The sequence below is a fragment of the Ursus maritimus genome, unplaced genomic scaffold, assembly GCF_017311325.1.
Source record: "Ursus maritimus isolate PB19 unplaced genomic scaffold, ASM1731132v1 scaffold_4, whole genome shotgun sequence".
In the NCBI taxonomy this organism is placed as follows: Eukaryota; Metazoa; Chordata; class Mammalia; order Carnivora; family Ursidae; genus Ursus; species Ursus maritimus.
In genome coordinates, this window is record NW_024426552.1 from 15,662,356 (window position 1) to 15,669,946 (window position 7,591).

The 7,591-nt window shown below is 43.1% G+C and overlaps 1 non-coding gene across 1 annotated transcript; it reads right to left on the reverse strand.

Annotated features, from left to right (window-relative positions):
* Nucleotides 1-5,919: 5,919 nt before the first annotated feature.
* On the reverse strand, nucleotides 5,920-6,024 carry LOC121100533. The gene has a single exon (XR_005832291.1). It is a non-coding gene; the product is annotated as a U6 spliceosomal RNA (small nuclear RNA).
* Nucleotides 6,025-7,591: the final 1,567 nt, after the last annotated feature.

Below are 7,591 nucleotides of genomic sequence, written 5' to 3' on the forward strand. Positions count from 1 at the left end.
TCTGACCTTGAAGAAGTTATTTCAACTTCCTATGTGTCAGTTTCCTCCTCTGGGAAAACTGGGACAATAATAGTATCTACCTTATAAGTTCTCGTAGAATGTGTGCATGAAGCAGTGCTCAGCACATGTAAAACTCTATGTAAGTGTGCACTATTGTGATTGTAAAGATATTGATCATTATTCTTGCTATCGAGAAGCAAACTATGTTCTTTTTTCTGATGGAGGTATAGATTCATAGGGTTTTAGGGTTCCAAGGACCCTTAGAGGGTGGATAGCCCAATCTCTTGGCCAGTGCCCAAATCCCCCACAATAGCAATGTTAGGAAGTAGAGGCAACTTGTAGAGAACAGTACAGCCCACCACAGGTGGACTAATTAACCTTGCATCAGGAATCCGAAGTACTAGGTCTCCAGTATCTTAGAAGTAGATCACTATGTGTATGGTGTTTATTGTACAACAAGATTTATCAAAAATCTTGATCAGTTTGCTAAAACGTAGATGATTTAGTGGTTTTGGTAACATGAATAATTCAGCTGCCCTTCAAATATTTGGAGAAAACAAATCAGAAAATGGAAATTCTATAAAAGTTCTAAGGAACGGGGCAGGAATATTCCTACCCCACACTCACAGTCTCTTTCTGACAGTGGAAAGAGGGACCAAGTTTTAAATTCAGCTTAGCCCCATATAATTGATAATTCTGCCTGTTTTCCCAGAAGATGGAATATTTCTTTCCACTTCTCTATTTCCAGTTCACATATGCTGTGTCCAGAACCCTTTTGATTCCCTGGGATTTTCTTTAAGAAACCCAGATATTCCAGCAATAATTCCCACACCTCACAGAATCATCTAAAAATAACCCAAGGAAAAGAATTGAGTCCAGGTGGTCCAGTATTTGATGGAAGCTGGTGCAAAGAACAATGACATTGTCAAATAAAAAAGAACTTATTTCAGTCTACAACATTCATTGACAGTGTATATAAATCCACAAGCAGATGCTTTGTTGTCTAGAGGAATTTCACCTCCCAGGTTTCAGAGTTAGGTAACATGAAAGTCGGTTTTATACCAGTAATGTGGTAGGAATATTATGACTCCAGAATGTAACTTCATCTTCATTTCTAGACATTAACTTTGAAGATTGACTCCCACTGTGGGCTGGTTGGTCGGTGATTCATTCATTCATTCACTCACTTTGTCACACAGGATCTTCCAAAGTAAGCTAATGCGTATTCCATCACTACCCATAGGTTTGGAAGTTTTTAAAGCCATTCTTTGCAAACTGCAATACATCCCACACAGATAAGTTATCCAGAAAAGGTCTGCTTCAGCATTTTTATAGATGAGGGCACTGAGGCTCAATGAGGTTCAATAGCTTGACTACAGTCACACAGTCAGACAGACAAAATGAGGGACGCCTGGGTGGCTCAGTCAGTTCAGCTCAGGTCATGATCCCAGGGCCCTGGGATGGAGTCCCACTTTGGGCTCCCTGCTCAGCAGGGAGTCTGCTTCTCCCTTTACCTCTGCCCACCCCCAGCTCATGTGCTGTCTCTCTCTCTCAAATAAAAAAATAAATTCTTAAAAAAGAAAAGACAGAATGAGTTTCCCAATTTGGGTCTTTTTTTTTTTTTTTTTTTTTTAAGATTTTATTTACTTATTTGACGGAGAGAGAGACAGCCAGTGAGAGAGGGAACACAAGCAGGGGGAGTGGGAGAGGAAGAAGCAGGCTCCCAGCGGAGGAGCCTGACGTGGGGCGTGATCCCAGAATGCTGGGATCACGCCCTGAGCCGCCCTGAGCCGCCCTGAGCCAAAGGCAGACGCTTAACGACTGTGCCACCCAGGTGCCCCCCAATTTAGGTCTTGAAGTACAACTCCAGATTTGCTCCCCTTCACCCTTGAACTTTCTCCTCCCCAGGTCATAGCAACCCCCCCATGTATGAGCATTATTTTCAATTTGTCTTTCTCCACTCCCTTTCCCCACTGCAAGCATGTGACCTGTAGACTCCATGCACAGCCTACGGATCCCTCCAGATCTGCCCATCCCCATTACTGCTAGTGAGGGGCGTCTGGGATATCTGCTTCCATTTTCTGCTCCTTCAAACCCTTCCTTCACAGAGCAGCCAGAGTGATCTTTTTCACGGGCTTAAAGCCTTCCAAAGGGTTCTCTTTCCACCAGTGATGAAATCCCCCTACATAGCCCTGGCTTATCTGGCCCTCCGAAGTGCAGCCATGCCCAGCTCTCAGACCTCTGCCCTTCACCCTCTCCCTCCTCTTTCTCACCCCTACAGCAGGCTTTATTTGTGCTCTTTAAGGATGTACAGATGCTTTCCTCTCTTGAGATTTCTACACCAGCTCTTCTTACGTATTTCTGGAATTTTCTCTATTCCCATAGAACTTCATATGGGTAGATTAAAAAAAAAATTTTCTTGAAGAGTGGTTCTTGTTCAGTATCTATCACCTCCTTTTAGACCACCCAACACAAAACAGCCTCTTGGTCACTTTCTCTCACACCACCTTACTTTGATTCTCAATATATCTTATGCATTTTATAAACTACATGTATCACACATAGTTTTCTTGTTAAAATACAAACAGCTATTTTTCTGTTTTTCTCCTTCCTATTAGGAGAAGTTGTTCTCCTTCCTATTAGCATGCAGGGTCGTGAGGAAGGCCCTTGCCTGCCTCCTTCACCCCTGCATTCTCAGCGCCCAGCAACACTTGTGAGGGAATGCCGGGAGATGCTACATCTCATTTTTCTTATTTCACAGCATCACACTTTCTGTCATTGTGCAGCTTCCTGAAATGACAGGGGCTCATCCAGTGTGAGGAACGCTGACTTTGAAGGCAGATACACAGAGCTCAAATCCAAGCCCAGCTATCACTTGCTGCAGAATCGTAGCCAATTTCTTGGAACCTCAGTTTCCTTGTCTGTAAAATAGATAAGGCTAGTAATAGTATCCACCTGGGGGTTGTTGAGACGATGAAATGTGCAAACACGGTGACGATGATAAAGTACACAGCACCCTACCTGCCGCATAGTAGGCTGTATAAGTGCCAGCTGTTCTGGCCGTACCGTGTATCATTTATACCATGCAGTTTCCTTATGTGTATAAAACATGATCTTTGCATGCTTTTGTTATTTATCCTGTATCTACATTATATATATGGTGTTAGCTATTTTTATTATTCTGTTATTTGATAGAGCAAATAAAATGTGTAACAGATTTGTAAAACACCACAGACTAAATGCCAGTCACTGCTTTCTTAGCTTCTTGTATTAAAAGATTCAGCCAGCTTCCTCTTCTGGTAGCCTCCCTCCCCACCTCTCCCCTCCCCCCCTTCTCTTTCTCCCTCCTTTCCTCTCCCTCTCTCTCTCTCACATAGCTTTTATTTATTTATTGTAAGAACACACAATATAAAATCTACCCTCTTAAGTTTTAGGTGTGCAATACAGTATTGTTAACTAGGTAGGATGTTATAGAGCAGATGGCCAGAACTTTCTCATCTTCTCTAACGGAAACTGTATGTAACATTTTATGAAGTAAGAAGCAGCAGTAGAACGTGCTGTTATGACAGGCGTCCTGAAGGTGGCAGCAGAGGTCTAAGGTTTGGAAAATGTGGTAGCTTTTTGTAGACACAGTATATGATTTGAAGGGGAGGGAAGAGTTATCCCACGGTTCTGTTTTTGTATCTTAAATTACCCTTTGTTATTATTATTGCTGGGAAATGATGTGTCAGGTTATTTCGGTAAGCCACTCTAATGCAAATCATATCTGGGAAGTGGGAGCCTGTTATTGTTCATTAAAACCTCAGGCAAAATGAGAGCATTAGTGCATTAATAGGATGCAGGAAGTGCAATTGGTGGTGAAGGTGAGGTAGAGAGCTTGTATCAGGAAGCAAAGGGCTTCCCGGGGTGTGGGTGGGCACGTCCTTTGGCCCCAGGACTCTGATCTGCAGGGAGAGGCACAGCCAGGGGAAGTCCGCTGAGCCCTCTAAATCGTGGGGCCAGAGCAGAGTCCCCTCTGGTCTGGGTTTAAGGCTTGAGCCCCTGGAATTACTTCATTCAAACTTTAAATAATATGTAGAGTCTACAATGTCCTATGTGTACAAATCAGATTCTCTGTATCTAATAGACACCAGGGGAGTAATAAAATGGATAAAAGGAGGCCAGGAACATTGTCAAGGGCTCCCCTGTAGTTGCTCTCTGCTACTAAATATGAAGTACTTCACAGTGACCACCAGATGTCAGTATTGCACCACAAAATACTTAACACCCTCAGGTTCCAGCTTGGAAGCTAAGTGGAGCTCTACAATCACACCTGTTTCCCATTTGCAGCAATAATTGGAATTATGCTTATAAGAAGCAATTATTTGCCCTTTTTCCGTAAATGAAAAATACATTTTTTTTGGTTAGTAGTGGCTCCTTTAGGTATACTTCAGTTATTGTTTTGGGAAGAAGAGAATCTAAAGGTTGTATTGTCTCTGACTCTGTGTATGTTATGATTCAAAATTATCTGTGGAAAAAAAAACCTAAGCAGCATGTGAATTGAGGTATAATATCCCCACCGCGAGACTATATCAACTGCTGTGAAATCGCAAGACAAAAACAGCATAAAACTGTTTGGTTCATAATTTACCCTTTGATTTGCAGCCTATGGCTTTTCTCTAAAAGCATAAAACAAAATGGTTACAAAATATGACTTATATTGTTTACATATTTTATAACCACTTATGTATAAAATAGCTCTCTGTAAAATGCGTCTGTGTGGTTGAGGAAATTGAAAAGGTGATTGTCCCATCAGGGCTTGTATGTCAAATACCTAGCATAAGCCGCATGCGTAGCAGGGATCATGATAAATGGAGACTGTTGTTCCATTTATTAAGAAGTAATAGATGAGGGAGTAAGTGCAGCAATCTTGTGTGCGGAATGGGCGCAGCCTCATGGTGAAATAGCAGGCTGTTGCTTTAGTGGAAGCATCACAGGGCGAGCTTCCTGCTGCAGCCCCCAGCTGACTGTGTCAGGGCAGGAAAAGCAGGGGCTCTACCTTTCAGCAGACACTACAGATCAGTGTTCAGCAATGGACCATTGACACCTTTTGAGAATAGCAAATCCATTTTTCCCCCTGTTTTGTTCCATTTGGATTAAATCTCTAGGGCAAACACTCTGCTGGATGATACAGAGCATGACGGGCAAAAATGAATGGCCTTAGTAGCTGGGATCGTCCAACATTCAACATGGCTTCATAAGTTGATGAATCGATCGGCTCCTAGGAGGCACAGCTGGGGTGAATTCCTCAATTAAGCTAGGTCTCTTGTTTGGGCCAGTTTAGACTCCAGTCATTCATGAAGCTTTTTTTCCCCTCCTTCCCCCGCCCCCTTCCTTCCTTTCCTCCCTCCCACTTCCTCCCTCCTCCCCATCCACCCTTCCTTCCTCCCTCCCTTTTTTCTTCCTTGGCAAGCCAATGCCTTATTCCTTACTGTATGCCATCCATTTTGGTTCCAAGCATTAGAAGTAAGCACTTTATTTGACTTATTTCCATTATGGGCTGAATTCTGCTCTCCCTGCACCTATGTTGAAATCCTAACCCCTTAGTGCTTCATCATGAACTGTATTTGGAGATGGGTTCTCTAAAGAAGTAATTAAAGTTAAATAAGGTGATTGGGGTGGGCCCTAAACTAATGACTGGTGTCCTTAATAAGAAGAAATTAGGGCAGACAGGCGTAGAGGAAAGACCAAGTGAGGACACAGTGAGAAGCCAAGAGAGAGCCCTCAACAGAAAGCAGCCCTGCTAGTACCTTGATCTTAGACCTCTCAGCCTCTAGAGCTAGACAGTTTTCTGTTGTTGAAGCCACATGGTCTGTTGTACTTTGTTACCACAGCCCCCCAGCAAAGTACACATCCCCTGAGATCCTTTTTTTTTTTTTTTTGAGTATGGGACACTTCAGGAATTTGCATTTCCTCCTTGCACAGGGACCATGCAGAACCCCTCTGAATCATTCCAGTTTTAGTATATGTGCTCCCCTTAGATTCTTTAATCCCCCAATTTACCAGAGTTTAAAAAAAATTGGCTCTTCTGGACTTGGCGCCTCACCTGCTTTTGGCACACACCGTGTCCCAGCACAGTCGGCAGTGTGACGGCATTTGCATGAGTGTGAGCAGACCCTGAACTCTACATTTCCGAATAGCCCCGCACACTAATTCAGTTAATGTCATATTGCTGGTGTTCGTAGGCATGGTCAGGAAACAGAAGAGACTCAAAAATGTGGTGCTGGGTGGGAGGGAAGGAAGACCATGACTAAAGATAAAATGTTGGTCTAAGTGTCCTCTTACTGTTGTACTGGCAAAGCTTTTCGGCCTCCATGCAACAGACATGTGTGGCAGCAGTCATCAAAATCCCCGTGTTTGGGCAAAAACACTGGAAGACTGCAGATGGCAGCATGACCTCGAACGTGATTATTTTAGACCAAAACCACTGCATCCTTGTCCCGCTTTCTTTTTTTTTTTTTTCCCCCTTTTTCTTTTTTCCTAGTGGGCAAGTTACTGGAACCTTTTAAAAAATGATTATTTATGGTACAAACTTGGAAAAGCAATTATGCCTGTTTTTCAAGTGCACTCCCGTGGCCTGTGCTACAAAGTGCCAATCAGCAACATCCCCCTTGAAAGGCCTCTAGGCACATACATGGTTATTCAGCTACCCACTTGGAGAACCCCAACGTGGATTTAAACGTATTTTGAAATTCACTTCAGAGATGTTCCCAGCCTTCTTTCAAGTTCCTGAAGATAAGTTTACCAAGTGTTCAAGTAGTAATGGTTCTCAGAACTTACAGCAACAGGGTGATGAGACTGAGAGCTGCCTTTTCGACTGCCACACACTTGCTCCTCTGTAATGGAAGGAGGGATAGATACCATGCAGATTTTCCCCATTCATTTTCTGAGTAGTTGCTTCAGGGAACCCCAATAAGGACCATTGTCAGCAAAATCTAAAAGTCTAAACCAGGGGTCAGCAAACTTTTTCTCTACAGGTCCAGATATTTTCAGCTTTTTGGGCCGTATGGTCTTTATCACAGCTCTGCTGTTGTACCCTGAAAGCAGCCACAGATAATACGTACATCAACGGGCAAAGCTGTGTTCCAATAAAACTTTATTTACAAAAGCACACAGGCAGATTTGGCTGTGGGCCATTGTTTGCCAACATCTGCTTTAAACCTGGGCCTGCTATCCCTCTGAGGAAGACTCTGTATGGGGTTTGAACTCATCTATACACTTTGCCTTCCCTCCTTTTTTTCCCCCCCTTAAATGCTGCTATGTTCTACCCATATTTCAATTATGGTCATGTGTCATCTTTTTTTTGAAAGTAAAATGTTGAATTGGGGGGAGTAGGGAACTGGCTCTTGAGCTTGATATTATAGAGCAGTCTGATCATGGTGGTGGCCTGGGCATATCTCATTTTTTTCTTCCCATGGGACCCATCTGGGTTGGGCACAGTCTTAGGGATAAGCGTTTAGACTTGGGATTGTGCTCAGAAATGGTCCAGTAAGTATGAAGGCAATGAAGAAAATGCTCTTTAGGTATCTTGGGGGTAAAACATGTGCCTATT